We start from the raw sequence: 15,643 nt of genomic DNA, 5'->3' as shown, positions 1-15,643 counted from the left end.
AAATTTTTAAAAACAGAAAAAGGGAGAAAGGGAAAGAGAATAAAATCTAGTTATTGTTTTATTTCTTCATAAGAAATTTTTCATAGAAACCAAATGAAATGTGTAAGCTTTGTCTGAGTTTTGACTCTACAAACCAATTTAAAAAAGACACTTCTAGGACCATCAGGGAAATTTGACTATAGACTGGGTATTAGATGATATTAAGGAACTATTGTTAGTGTTATCAGGAATAATAAACAACATTGTGGCTATGTTCTCGTTTTTAAAAGACTCATACTGAAGAGTATTAGAGGTAAAAGGACATAGTGTCTTACATTGTTTTAAAATACTTTGGCTTGGGGGCTGAGGAGGGGATGAAGCATGTATGCCAAATCTTAAGCTTTGTTGAATCTAGAAGATGGTATACAGGATTAAGAGGGATCATTTTACTATTTCCTCTACTTTTATATACACGTTAAAACTTTTTGAAGTACAAAATTAAGTCTCAAAGAGCTGAAAGCTAAATTAGAATTACAAATGACTTCAACATCTTTCTTTTGCAGGCCAAATACGCAAACACTGGTGCTGTCAACAAAATCAAGTCATACATTCATTCACTTAACTTCAATTTGATAAGCACACCTATTTACTATATGGCAAGCATTTCAGCAGACCTTGGGAGAAAAAGGATGAGTCTGACAATGTCACTGTCCTTAGGACACAGTTAATATGAATACCTGTGATAAGGGATTCTAGGTGGCCAGACAGAAAGGTACAGAGAACAGCAGACACAGATAGAAGATGGAGGGAGCAACTGTATAAATGTCTGCAATGTGCCAAATACATTACATTCATGTATCATTGCTGCTCAATGAAAGAGGAGCTACTCATGAAGTTTTTTCATCCAGACCCCATTCCAGCATAACTGAGTCAGAATCTATGGATATGGGGTTCTTCCATGAATGATTATGCATTAGGAAGTTTATCCTAACAGTCCTTTTCAAGTTTTTTCTTATCTTTTTCAGCTGAAGAAACTAGAGAGTCCTAAGTTTTAGAGGTGGGCTGAACTTCAATATTTAGAGAAGTGAAAGGTCTGCGAAGTCAGAGAAGAATCTGGAGAGTAGCACAGAAGCCCAAAAGAGGACAAAGCTCTGAGAAGGAACTTCTCCACGATGCTAAAGGCTTTTACAAAGAAAGTGACACTCAAACCTATCTTTGTCAAGCATTTTGTAAGCTACAGTGAGTTTGATGATTTAAACATGGCACAAACATCAGGCCTCACACAAAACTGTGCTAAGTAAAAGAAATTCAACATGACTCCAGGCTTCAGGGTGAGGACATTTCAAGCCTCACTCCTAGCCACATTAACCATTTGCAGTGCAATGCCGGATTTCAAAAACCCAGAGTTCTCAAAGCAGGAAAGGCTATCCTTTCTTTCAACAGGGATGGATATACATTAGAGGAGGAGAACGAAAGCACAGCAACAATTACTGAGCCTTTACTGTGTGCTAAGCACTTTTAGAGACACTATATGACATGATCCTCCCAACAAACCAATGAGCTGAATAATATAATACTTATCACCTTACAGATAAGAAAACTGACACTGTAAAAAGTTGGTTAATTGGCCAAACTCACACAGACTTTGTCAAGGCTAGAACTCAAAATTAGTCAAATCCTAGTAACCTTGGTAAACACCCATAAATATGTATGATGGCACACCTCTGGAACTTACATAAATGGAATAATAATATAATGTATTCTTCTGCTACATTTTAAATCCAACATTATGTTTTTAAGACTTATCCATGTTGATGTGTTAACATATGGTTTAAGGCTGCTCTTGTACTACAAAAGCAAAATGGAGTAATGGCTGCAGAGACTGTATGGCCTGCAAAGCCTAAAAAGTTTACTATTTGGCCTTCCACAGAAAATTTGCTGAGTGCTGCCTCAGAGTATTGCAGTGATATATTAGGATATATTTGTCAAAGCAGCTTTAATTTGCATTTCCCTGTTGACTATTATTTAGTGGCTATTCATTTTTCTTCTGTGAAATGGCTTTTCCTTTCTACTGCCCATTATTTTTCACACTGATACATATGTATACATGTCCGTAATACATATATGTATATATTACTCTGATTTAAAATCCTTTGCCAATTGTATGGGTTAAAAAGTATCTTCTCAGTTTCAGACTTCCAGCCAAGATGGAAGTGTAGGTAGACACGCTTTGCCTCCTCGCACAACCATAAGAAGGATCACAAATAACATCAAAATAAAAAGCAACTAGAACTGCCAGAAAATCAAATTGTATGAAACCGATAACCAAGGATTTAAAGAAGAAATATTCATCCACATGGTAGGAGAGGCAGAAGACACAGCAGAAAGGACATGGTGTGGCAGTGGCGAGGCAGCAACAAAGGCAGCAGCAGAGGCCAGTGGAAGGGGCCCCATAATCACGTGCAGCAGATGAAAATCAGGAGGGACACCTGGGTAGCAAGCAGTCCCAGGCTAGACCGCACAGCCCAGGGTTCCATTGCCAGGAAATAAAGCCTCATAACTTCTGGCTGGAAAACCCAGCAGCAATTGCGGTGGCAGAAGAAACTGCCTGTCTCTCAGGAGAGTCTGTTTAAAGGACCCGTACAGTCCTAGAACATATGCAAACACACCCACTCTGGGATTCAACACCAGGGCAGCAGCTAGAAGGTCGCCAATCACATATGGGAAATGGGGGAAGTGACTGGAAATGAGGCGAGAGCCAAGCAAGTGACACTGTTCCCTCTCCAACCGCTCCCCTACATACAGAGCCACAAAGTGGTGAAGCGGGTTTCCCCACGCTGGTGATTACCTAAGGCTCCACCTCTTACAACATAATAGGTGCGCCAAGACAGGACATCAAAGCAGCTCTACTTAGTAACACAGAAACAAACACAGGGAGGCTGCCAAATTGAGGAGACAAAGAAATACGGCCCAAATGAAAGAACAGATTGAAACTCCAGAAAAAGAACTACGTGAAACGAAGACAGCCAATCTATCAGATGTAGAGTTCAAACCACTGGTGATAAGGATGCTCAGAGAACTCACTGAGTATGGCAAATGCATAAGGGAAGAAATGAAGGCTACACTAAGTGAAATAAAGAAAAATCCACAGGGAACCGACAGTGAAGAGAAGGAAGCTAGGGTTCAAATCAACAATTTGGAACATAAGGAAGAAATAAACAGTCAACCAGTACAGAATGAAGAAACGAATTAAAAAACAAAAAAAAAAAAGAGGAGAGGTTAAGACTCTGGGACATCTACAAACATGTCAACATGCCAAAAAATACCAATCAGAACAACAAAAATAAAAGAAGAATCCAAAATAATGAGGGTGGAATAAGAAACCTCTGGGACATTCAAGCATACCAACATTCGCAGCTTAGGGGATGCCAGAAGAAGAAGAGAAAGAGCAAGAAATTGGAAATGTATTTGAAAAAAAATGAAAGAAAACTTCCTTAATTCAGGGAAGGAAATAGACATGCAAGTCCAGGAAGCCCAGAGAGTCCTAATCAAATTGGACCCAAAGAGGACCACACCAAAACAGATCATAATTAAAATGCTAAGGGTTAAAGATAAAGAGAGAATCTTATGAACAGCAAGAGAAAAGCAGAGAGTTACCTTCAAAGGAGCTCCCATAAGTCTGTCCGCTGATTTCTCAAAAGAAACTTTGCAGGCTAGAAGAGACTTGCAAGAGGTATTCTAAGTGATTAAAAGCAAGGACCTACTACCAAGATTGCACTATCCAGCAAAGCTTTCATATAGAATGGAAGGACAGATAAAGTGCTTCCCAGACAAGGTAAAGCTAAAAGAGCTCATCATCACCAAGGCTTTTCTATATGAAATATTAAAGGGACTTATTTAAGAAAAAGAAGATGATGAAAATGATGAGCAGTAAAATGACAAAAACTCACAACTATCAACAACTGAATCTGAAAAAACAAAAACAAACTAAGCACACAATCAGAACAGGAACAGAATCATAGAAATGGAGATCACATGGAAAGTTATCAGCAGGGAGGGAGGAAGAGGAGAATAGGGGAAAGGTACAAGGATTAAGAAGCCAACTGGTAGGTACAAAATAGACAGGGGGATGTTAAGAATAGTATGGGAAAGGAGAAGCAAAAGAATTTAAATGCACAACCCAGGGATATGAACTAAGGCAGCGGGGGGCAGATTGCTTGAGGGAAGCAGGATACTGGGCAGAAAGGCAGCAAAGGTGAAAAAAACTGGGACAACCATAATAGCATAATCAGTAAAATATACTTAAAAAATATCTTCTACTTGTGACTGATCTGTATACTCTTTTTTAAAAATGCGTAAACTGTTAGTAGTTTTTAAAAATACTTACTGACTTTTACAGAGAGATAGAGGAGGGCAGGGGAAGAGCGACTAATTGATTGATTTGTTATTCAACTCATTGGTATATGCCCTGAATGGGGATGGAACCCACAACCTTAACATACAGGGACGATGCTCTAACCAATTGAGCTAACTGGCCAGGGCTCTATACTTTTTTTGTTATAAACAAGAAACAAAATATCTTAATTTTAATATAACCAAATTTATTAAACTTTTCATTCAAAAACTACTTTTGGCATCTAGTTAAAATCTAAGATCAATAAAATACTCTAAAATTTTATTATGAAGGCTTAAGTTTTGCCTTTCACAATTAAGTTTTTAATCCCTCTGGAATTATAAAGTGAGGTAAGAAACCATTTTTCTTTCAATTTGGCTAAATAATAATTTCAACACCCTTACAGAGTATTCCATTTCCTTATTTGATTTATAACACTAGCTCTGTCATATTATCAGATTTCCGTGTATATACAGTTTTGTTTTTCACCTCAATTTTCTTCCATTATCTATTTATCTACTAAAGGGTTTTTTTGTTTTTTTGTTTTTTTCAGAGAAGAGGGAGAAGAGGAGAGAAACATCAATGTGTGGTTGCCTCTCACATGCCCCGTACTGGGGACCTGGCCTGCAACCCAGGCATGTGCCCTGACTGGGAATCAAACTCACGGCCCTTTGGTTTGCAGTCTGGCACTCAATCCACTGAGCAACACAGCCAGGCCTATTAAAAGTTTTACATTAACTTAAAATCTGGTAGGACAGTCTTCAGAAATATCTTGGCTATTCTTGGCCCTTTGCTTTTCCAAATAAATTTTAGAATTAACTTGCCAAGTTCCACAAAAACAAACAAATAAAATGATACACTGCAGGGTTTTTACTGAAACAGCAACGAATTCATTAATGACAGGTTAACTGACATAATTACAAGAAAGTCTTTCTCCCTATAAACATCATATGCCCCCACATTTATTTAGGTCTTTAAGGTTTTCAATACATTTTTATAACTTTCTATATAAAGGTTTTGACTTTTTTGGTTTTTTCTGTATTTTATTTTTATTGTATTTTCTTCCATTACCATTTATCATCCCCTTTATACCCTCTCGGGCATCCACCCACACCCTCTCCCCCTCCCCTCCACAGTCACCACACTGTTGCCTGTGTCCATGAGTTCTTTTACTTTTTTGCTCAATCCCTCCACCCTCAACTCCCCCACCCCAACCAGGGACCTCTTTTTTATATTTATGCTTAGGTAGCATTTTTTTTTTACTATTGTGAAATACTTTCATTCCAGTTTTTCTTGTGAGCTGCTAGGTTAGAGTAATAGAACTGATTTTACTATATTGATCTTATATTCGGCAACTTGCTATTATAAAACCTAAAAATGTACCAGCAGACTTGAATTTTCTATGAAAATGTTAATACTGATGCTAAAGATAACCATTTTGTTCATGCCTTACAGCCTAATAACTTTTCTTCCCGTAACTAATAGCTCCAGTACAATGCTGTAGAGATGGGTTTACATGGAACATACTCATGTTGTTACTAATTTTTTTTTTTTATCCTCACTCAAGGTTATGTTCACTGATTTTAGAGAGAGAGGAATGGAAAGGCGGGGGTAGAGGTAGAGAGAGAAAACAGTAAAGAGGGAGAGAAATAGCAACAGGTTGCCTTCAGTACACGCTCCTGACCTGACTGGGAATTGAACCCGAAACCTAGGCATGTGCCCAGACTGAGAATTGAACCCGCGACCTTTTGGTGTACAGGAAGCTCCAACCAGCTGAGCTACCTGGGCAGGATCTGCTGTTGATTTTTAAAGCACTATTTTTAATGTGAAGCTATCAAGTATGTTTGCTATATGTTTTTCGTAGATGTCCTTTGTCAGATTATAGAATTTCTCTCCTACCCTCAGTCTGGTATGAGTTTGTACCCTAAAAGAGTGTTGAATTTTAATAAATGCTTTTCTGCATCTTTTAGGTGATATGGGATTTTTGTGGGGGTTTTTGTTTTCTTTTGTGGTTTTAAACTGTTCAGGTGGATAGTTACATTAATAGATTTTCTACTGCAGAACAAAGCTTGTCTGCCTAGAATAAACCCTTTGTTCAATGTGGTATTTCCGTTATACATTGTTGAATTCAGCTTTCCTACTTTTTTTTGTTTTGTTTTCCCTGTCTCCCCCCAATTATAGTTGACATTCAATAGCAGCTTACCTAATGATTTGTGATGGCCTCTTTCTCCACTGCTGTATTTTATACTCTCTGAACATATTAAACATTCATTTTATATCCTGTATCTAGACACCTAGAATATTTGTAGCCTCTGAATGTCTGACCAAATAGTTTCCTAATTTTGCTGATTAACTCACTGTGACTTTCTTTTAAGTGTGAGTTCATGTTCCTAGAAACTTTACCTGTGTCTATTCTTTAAGGTCTGTGTTCCTGTATTTCCTCAGGAGGATTTGGTTTCTCAATCCTAACCACCTCATGCTACTTTTCACTAAATTTTTATCTTTTTCGGGGGTGGGGAGTGAGAGTGAGTGAGTGAGTGTGTGTGTGCGCGCGCGCGCATGCTATTCAGGTAGCATGATCCAGTGAGAGTGGACTTCTAATTACAATTTCTCAGGGAAGATCATTTTACCTTTCTAGTGAAAGACAAGCTGAGACAGGCAACCCTCCGTACCTCACTCCTACTCAGCCCACCCACTCCTGCACTGTGGAACAGGTTTACAATTTCTTTCCCATGTTTTCCTACTGACTTCTTTCAAGCAGTTTCAGCTTTATAAAGGGTCTCTGGGTCTGTCTGCTCATCTTGCTTGATCCCTAGTCTCAGTCTAGTACTCCACAGTCACCCTACAAGATCCAAAGCCCTAGGATTCCAGAGATACCAGCACCCCCAGCACAGCAACCAGTATCACCAGTTGCTTACCTCCCTGGATTCAGTGTTTCTTGTTTTTCACCTTTGGTAAGTTTCCTTACTTGCTTGTCAGCTCAACTAGGCATTTAAAAGACAGTCTGACTATTTGGTCCAGTATTTTTAATGTTTCATAAGGGAGGATTCAAAAAAAAATTCTAATCTGCCACACTGCCCAAAGCTGAAGCCTCTGAACATTTTGAATAGTCTGCTAAGTATGTTTGTCCCCAAAAGACTGTACCTCTACTTCTAAAATCCAAAAGAAAAATGGTTCATTTGGTTAACAAATATGTCCCAGACACGAGGCACCTGGTATATAGATCACTAACTAAATAAGGATTAATGCACTCGAAGACCTTATATGGGAGGAGAGGTGCAGACAGCAAAACAATAAACAGAAGTAAACTGAATTGTATCATAGAAGATAGTAAGGGCAATGGAAAAAAAGAAGAAATAGGCAGAAAGATTAAGAATGGGGGCAGGGGAGCTGCGAGCTTAAGTAAGGTAGCTATTACTAAAACATTAAGTATTTCCCCACAACATAAGTTAATTTTTATTAAACATAAAGTTATAGGAAACTCTAAGTATTCTCCATTTTTGATGTGAAATAGGATAACAAGCATTCTACAGACATGTTAATACTCCATGACTCCATTTACTTCAAAGAATAGGGGCACACTGTAATAATTAAAGATGTTGCTCAAAAAGTTATGATGCTACCTAGTCAAAAAAATAAAATAAACAAAATGTAAAAACAAAGTTATGGTGAGATCAAAGTAGGCATTTAAATATTTACTGAAAGAACGGTTAAATAAGAATTATCTATCCTATTTCCAAAAATAATTAGAAGTTAATTGCTATCACTATTAGGCAATTCTTTTGAATGTTAAACTTAATCAAGAAGGCAATTTGTCCAATTATATCTCATTCTATCTTTTATGAAGATGTGCCCTATTTGTAACTCTTTAAAATAGATTGTTCTCTTTTCATGTGAAGAATCTTTTATGGAGTTATTAAATCACACCTTAAAATATGTAACTCCAAATCAAAGACAGTAATTTTCAGTCCTGTAATTATTTCACTGCTTTTCTCTGTATCCCTCAATTTTTCCTTCCATCTCTTAAAAGGCAGACAATAAAGCTCAAGTTTGTAATTTATATAAATACTGCTGTAATTATATAAATAGATGATCTTTTTAAATGATACAAATAATAAATAATGTTGATAATTAATTAAAGTTCCAGCAGAGCCACTTTATGATGTCTGTCAGATGACACTCCCAAAGGAAAGGACCTACAAACTTGAGACAGGATTTACTTGCAAAAACACAAAAGCTTTATAGAAAACATCTTGTGTTCCTTTTTTCAAGACAAAAAAATTAGAAACATGTAGTAACAAAATAAACGGACTTGAGAATGTTTACTTAAGCAGACAATTGACTATTTTAACATAGCAGTGTAACTGAAATCAGCTAGCGTAATGATGCTTAGAAGCCTGGTCCAAGCTCCAGTCTCACTCCTGCCAGCTACCATTCTCCACTCTACAGACCCTGAGAACTCCTCCTGTACTTGATCAGTAGAATTAGACTGCTCCCCCCTCCTTACTTTTGCCTGATTATATATTAAGCCTTGATTCAATTTTATTTTACATACTCTCAAATGGGCAAAGAGAATGAACTGTCTTTTAAAACCTCGAGTTATGTAATGTTTAATGACAAAAATATTTCTATAATGTTGCCTCAAATTTCAGTAAATTTTCTTACTTATACAAAATTGGAAAAGTATACCTCAGAACAAAATTAGGTTTCTGGTTGCAATTAAATCTTTTCTTTTTCTTTCTTTCTTTTTTTTTTTTTAATGAAAGCAAACCAGGGATCATGTACTTAAGGGAAAATAGCTTTATAAAATATTAACACTAGTATTTTGATGCTTAAAATGTAGTAAACTGTGATACATTAAAAAGCCATTAAATAAAATAATGAAAGTTGAAACTATGGTACAGAGTAGAGAATCACCACAGTATGCTCATTCTCTTATACACATAATATTCCCACTGCGGAGGTATTAACCCCTTGGCCAGTTTAGCAGCTCAGTCAAGGAATGAGGAAGAAAGGGTAAAAGCAGGGCTCCAGGGACATCCCCATGCCTCCCTCCCTAACCCCCAACACATCCGCACTTCACCCAAACAGCTCCACCTTTCTCTGTTTTAGAGATTGGAGCTTGTAGAAGGTATTATTTGAAAACATTACTCCTGCTACTAAAAAGTTTGAAAACCATCCACCTATAGCAGCAGATCTTAGAATGGTGGCACAGGGACCCCCTTAAAAGGATCATGAGGACCTCAAAAGGTTCTTTTCATGAGTCTGCAAGGTCAAAACTATTTTATACTAATACCAAATCATTATATGCCTTTACTTTCATTCCATTATGAACATATAGCTGAGTTCCAGAGGCTACATGTGATAAAGAAGACTGAATACAAAAGAAGATTTGAAAATCTAGCTATGAAAAGCCACACCTTAATAAAAACCGCACAAATGTAAAAAAACAATGCCACATTACTAATTTTTTTTGTTTTGGAAAGCAGTTATTTTTCATAAATCTAGATTAACATTATTATGGATGTATTACTATTAAGTGAATTAATGATTTTTTAAATGTCTAGGCTTTTATCTTTAATATGACAAATATCAATGGACATATAGCCACAAAACAAAAATTCTTTGAGATTCAATAATTTTTAAGTATAAAGGGGCCTACAGAATAATACTATTGAGAACCAATGGTCTCTAAGATAAAATCCAAAATTCATAGTGAAAAAATCCATATTTACATTCATTCCACAAACATTTATTAAACGTCAGCTTTATGCTAGATTCTAGGTGCTGGGGATACAACAATAAATGTGACAGACCAGGTTCCTGTTCTCATGGAACTGTAGTCAAGTGTTGGGCTCTAGATAATAAACAAAAATAAACTGTCAGCTAGTCAGGCGCACTTCTTAAATGAAAAAGAGAGATGGTATGTCAGCAAGGGTCTGGGCAGTTCCCTCACACTGAGTGATCTGGAAAGGCTGCTCTGAGGCAGCATCACTGAAGAGGAGGCTGGAAGGGCCAGAAATATGCAGTGGAAGAGCATCTCATGCAGAGCCTTCGCGACTCTGCCGAACATAACTCTGACCACACTTCAGCTTCCACTCGGCACCTCCTTCAGGTTCCCTGCTCTTTAGTTGCATCCATCCACCCCTAGTTCCCAATATGGCACACTGTCTCTTGCTTCTGTGCCTCCATGTGTTGTTCCTTCTGTCTCAAATGCCCCCTGCCTGTCCATCTGCCAAATGTATATAAGACTCAGGCCAAAGTTCTGTGAAGGCAGAGGTTTTGTACTCTCAGGACCCAGGGCTGTGCCTGCTGTTACATTGCTGGGGCTCAGGGAACCTCTCCTGACCTGCTCAGATGGCTCCCTCTGTAACAACCACCTCTAATGTCATCTTGCAGTTTTATTTTTGTATGCCAAGTTTACCAACTTGACTATGAGTGCCGGTAGGCATTTTTGAATTCACAATGCCTGATTCACAGCAGTAGGTGCTTAAAAACTATCAAATGACTAAATCCTTGAACCACTTTTTTTTTACTCTAACTGTAATTATTTTTAACTTCATCTCTTTAACACAGAAATTATATATTATTTTTCTATCACCAACTGAGTCTAATACTGAGCCTTATCCATTACACAATAGTCCATAAACGTTCATCAGATTACTGAACTAAATTTCATCTGTAAAGCGATTTATAAACTTAAGAGTCATTTTGTAAAGGGCAACATTCTCAAACAGGAACATACCCTGTTCTGTTTCTACACTAATGTACAAGAGGTAGCTGGTATTCACATGATGGTTCTCAGCTCCCAGGTCAGTGTTTAACAGAAGCAAAGACTCCCTGTTAGACACTGGACTGTAGTAAAAACCAGCCAAAACCTGAAAGTTAAGTAAAGTGGATTCAGCATTCTAGCTGGCAACTCCACATACACAAGCAAAACAGTAAAAGACAACCCCCAAATTATTTAATTTAGAAGGGTGCCAGCTCTTATTGTTTCTCATCAACTGAGATGATTTCTGTTATGGGTGAGGCAGCTCTACTACATGGTAGCTGTTTATATTATAAACTCTTTTAATTCCATCGTGCTCTTAACTTTCACATTCTTTGAACAATTTGTTTACTCAAACTTTTGTACTAGTTCTCTTCAGTTGGTTATCCAGTGTATTCTATAATGCTAAAAAAGCAGGTCTAATTTGCATTATATTGTCTGAGTTAAAATACCATATAAAATTGGGTAAGCTAATAAAACAAGAGGCAGAATGCCTCCCTAAGTAGCTATTGGAAGGCCAACATTCATGTTTTAAAGTGATTTAACCATGAATTATGTAGGTAACAACCTGCTTCTATTTATTTCTCTCAGAAGTCATAATTAAAGTGATTTTGAAAAACCAAAAATATTACTAATAAAAGCAATTAAATTAATTTTTAAAATTATAGTGACAGGGGTGTATATCTACAGCAGGTTTTCAATAATAAATACATGCTGCCTGTTATTCTTCCATGTGCCTACAAGCAATGGGACATCTGCCACACTTACACAGGCTCCATTCTCAGTTTGTAAAGAGTTTATTATCTACACTGTAGATTATAAGGGCCCTTTGCTTCTCTTCATTTCCCTTCCTGTTGGTCCTTTCAGTGCTCATTAGAGCTTTTAGAGAACTTAAGGAAAATAAAGAAATTTAAACTGAAGCCAATAAACTTTGCAACAGGACAGAAACTATAACAAAGGCTTATTTTTAAACCATTATTAGATGGAAAATTGGGAAATAATTCAGGATAAAATTCTTTGGGATTATTTCAACTACCCATGCCATTATATTTAGGACCACTAAGAATGAATAACAGTAATTTTAAATTACAATGACTAAATATGTCTACAGATTTAAACGTAGCAAAAAAATCAAAACCTTCATAATACCCACTTTTTTAAAAAAAGGTTTTATTTATTTTTTAGAGAGAGGGGAAGGGAGAGAAAAATAGAGGAAGAGAAACAGCAGTGTATGAGAGAAACACTGATCAGTTTCCTCTCATGCACCCCCAATCAGGGGCCTGGCCCACAACCTAGGTATGCGCCCCACCTGGGAACTGAACTGGTGACTTTTGGTTTTCAGGCCAGAGCTCACTGAGCCATATCAGCCAGGGCAGAATATCCACTATTTAAATACTGAGGTCTTAGTCTTGCTATACAGTACTAAGTTGCAGGTAAATGTTATACATCCTCATCTATAAAGGAGGGGCCTGTACTAAATGAACCCAAAGATTTTTTTTGAAGGGCAGGTTTCATAGAACTGTGACCTGTGCAGTCACAGCAAGGCCCTACACTTAGAAGGTCTGCACATTTGCTTAAATGCTCTTCTGTCAGCATCTTGAAATTCTTTTTTTAAATAAATACTTTTTTAAAAAAGATTTTATTTATTTTTAGAGAGGGGAAGGGAGGGAGAAATACAGGGAGAGAAACATCCATGTGTGGTTGCCTTTCATGCACCCCCTACTGGGGACCTGGCCCGCAACCCAGACATGTGCCCTGAGTGGGAATTGAGCTTGTAACCCTTTGGTTCACAGGCCAGCACTCAATCCACTGAACCACACCAGCCTGGGCAGCACCTTGAAATTCTTAATCATTTTTAAATAAGAGGCTCCACATTTTCATTTTGCACTGGAGTAACAATATATAGCTGGTCCTATTCCCTGAAATTCTAACACTCTATGATTCTACAAAAGTACACCTCCATGGTTCCGGGCATAATGAAGACTAAACAAACAAAATTGAATTGACCAATGTTCCATTAGTTTCAGAAGGACTTTAAGAACAATTTTCTAACCTCTATCAAAAAGAATCAAATATATTGAAAATATTCAAATGTTAGGGATTGATTTCATTTTTAAATGTGAAAAATATTAAGTATTTGTGATGTCATTATTACAATTCATGTCTTCCTAGTAGAGAATCTAAAAGGCTTGGTACTAAGTAAAGAGCAAGCAGGTGACTATAATCAGTATCAAAAAAAAAAAAAAGCAATTCACTTTGTCCCCTAGTCATGATTCTCTCAAATGCTTCTGACTGTATCTGTCTCTCCCACCTTCCATTTCTTTTTTAATAATTCTCTTAGAGGAAAACTTTTTTTCCTGACAGCCTCAATAATATCTATATTGTCAAGAATTAAAATGTAGAGCTGTAATTAATCCAAATAAACTCATGTACAGCAGTGCTTTCAACTTACACATTTAACACAGGGGTTCCCAGCCCCCCACCCCAGGCCCACAGCTAGAAATGAGCCGTGGGCAAGCAAGGGAAGCTTCATCTGCATTTACAGCTGCTCCCCACTACTCGCATTACCACTTGAGCTCCTGTCAGATCAGCAGCAGCAGTAAATTCATATACGTGCACAAACCCTCCTGCGAACTTTGCATGTGAGGGACCTAGGGTGCATACTCTTTACGAGAATCTAATGCCTGGTGATCTGAGGTGGAGCTGAGGCGGTGATACTAGTGCCAGGGAGCGACTGCAAAGACAGACTATCTTTAGCAGAGAGGTTTGACTGCACAGACACCATAATAAATCAATTACTTGCAGACTCATATCAAAACCCTATCAGTGAATGGCAAGTGACAATTAAGCTGCATCTGGTCGGATAGCTGCATTTGGTGGCAGGCTTTAAGTCAGAATCCAGCACTTATTTTAGTCCACACATGGTCCGCCCATTATTTTACTTACCATTTCCATCTGTGCCTCTTTCCTACACTGCGCACTTGCCTCAGTCACAGTTTTGGTAAGCCCACATGCCAACCCTAGCCAAAATGAGTAAAAAACAAGTATCACTGAAAAGCTTCTTTGAATGGGGGGAAGACCCAATGATGATACAGCAGAAGACTCTAGGATTGCCAACAATAACAAAAAGCTTCATTTCAAAGAAAATATCAAGAGTCCTACTTAAATTATGGGTTCACTGCAACAGGTGATTCACATTTTCTAAGCACGCTTCGTATAATATGTGGTGACCAGCTATCCACAAAGCCATGAAACCTTCAAAACTGCTTTGCCACGGGGAGACCAAGCATCCTGCATTGTAAGTCAAGCCTTTGGAGCTTTTCAAAAGAAAAAATAAAACATGACTACGAATAACTGAAGCCATTACTGAAGGCGACCACTTCATCAAATGTGTTTGCATTGAGAGCATCATTCTTAGTGGCCATCCACACTGCTAAAGTTAAGAAGCCGTTTACTACTGATGAAGAGCTGGTCCTGTCTGCTGCTAAGAACATTTGTCATCAACTGTTAGGAGAGGCTGCAGTTCAAAAAGTGACACATGTTCCTCTTTTGGCTAGCACTATAACTGGATGAATTAACTATAACTGGAAGAATTGAGGCACAATTGTTAGAGAGGATTAATGGGTCACCATGATATGCATTACAGGTTGATGAGTCTACTTATGTTGACAACAAGGCATCAATGTTTGTTTTTGTGCAATATATTTTCAGGGGAATGTGAGTGAGGATATGTTATGTGCACTTTTGTTGCCAACCAACACCACAGCTGCAGAACTATTCAAGTCTTTGAATGATTACATATCAGGAAAACTGAATTGGTCATTTTGTGTCAGTATATGCACGGCTGGAGTGGCTGCCATGAGCGGACAGCTTTCTGGTTTCACTACTGGAGTTGAAGAGGTTGCTTCTGAATGAGTCTGCTACGCAATGTATCATCCACAGAGAAATGCTGGCTAGATGAAAAATGTCACCACAACTTAATAACGTTTTCTAGGATGTGATTAAAATTATCAACTACATTAAAGTACATGCCCTTAACTCATATCTCTTTGCACAGCTCTGTGAGATGGACACAGGGCACATACATCTTCTCTTATACACAGAACTGAAATAGCTTTCTAAAGGTAGATCATTGGCCAGAGTTTCTGAGTTATGAGAGCTGCTCCAGAGATTTCTTTTAGAAAAAGTCATCATTGGCAGCACGTTTCAGTGACACAGAGTGGGTCGCAAAACTTGCTTACTTGTGTGACATATTCAACCTGCTCAACAAACTCAATCTGTCACTTCAGGGGAGAATGACAACTAGGTTCAAGTCAGCAGATAAAGTGGCTGCGTTCAAAGCCAAACTGGGATTATGGGGGTGACGAGTGAACACTGGGATTTTTGACATGTTTCAAACATTAGCAGACATTTTGAAAGAGAATGAACCAGGGCCTTCTTTCTCCCAGCTGGTGCATGATCACCTATCTCAGCTTTCAAAAGAGGGAGCATTACTTTCCAAC

General features: G+C 37.8%; 1 protein-coding gene across 3 annotated transcripts in view; it reads right to left on the bottom strand.

Annotated features, from left to right (window-relative positions):
• GALNT1 (polypeptide N-acetylgalactosaminyltransferase 1) overlaps positions 1–15,643 on the bottom strand; it is a 134,075-nt gene that overhangs the window by 99,556 nt on the left and 18,876 nt on the right. For 2 of the 3 annotated variants that reach the window (XM_054583530.1, XM_054583532.1), the window contains exon 1: positions 10,108–10,231. The exons of the other annotated variant lie outside the window; for it this stretch is intronic. The gene's annotated coding sequence lies outside the window, so the exon portion shown is untranslated. Of the gene's footprint in view, positions 1–10,107; positions 10,232–15,643 lie in introns of those variants that run through there. 3 annotated transcript variants of the gene reach the window in all.

The sequence above is a fragment of the Pteronotus mesoamericanus genome, unplaced genomic scaffold (assembly GCF_021234165.1).
Source record: "Pteronotus mesoamericanus isolate MK-2021 breed Mesoamerican mustached bat unplaced genomic scaffold, CSHL_Meso_final contig_74, whole genome shotgun sequence".
Classification (NCBI taxonomy): Eukaryota; Metazoa; Chordata; class Mammalia; order Chiroptera; family Mormoopidae; genus Pteronotus; species Pteronotus mesoamericanus.
Note: the sequence above shows the minus strand (reverse complement) of the source record. Positions and strands in the feature narration are given on the sequence as shown.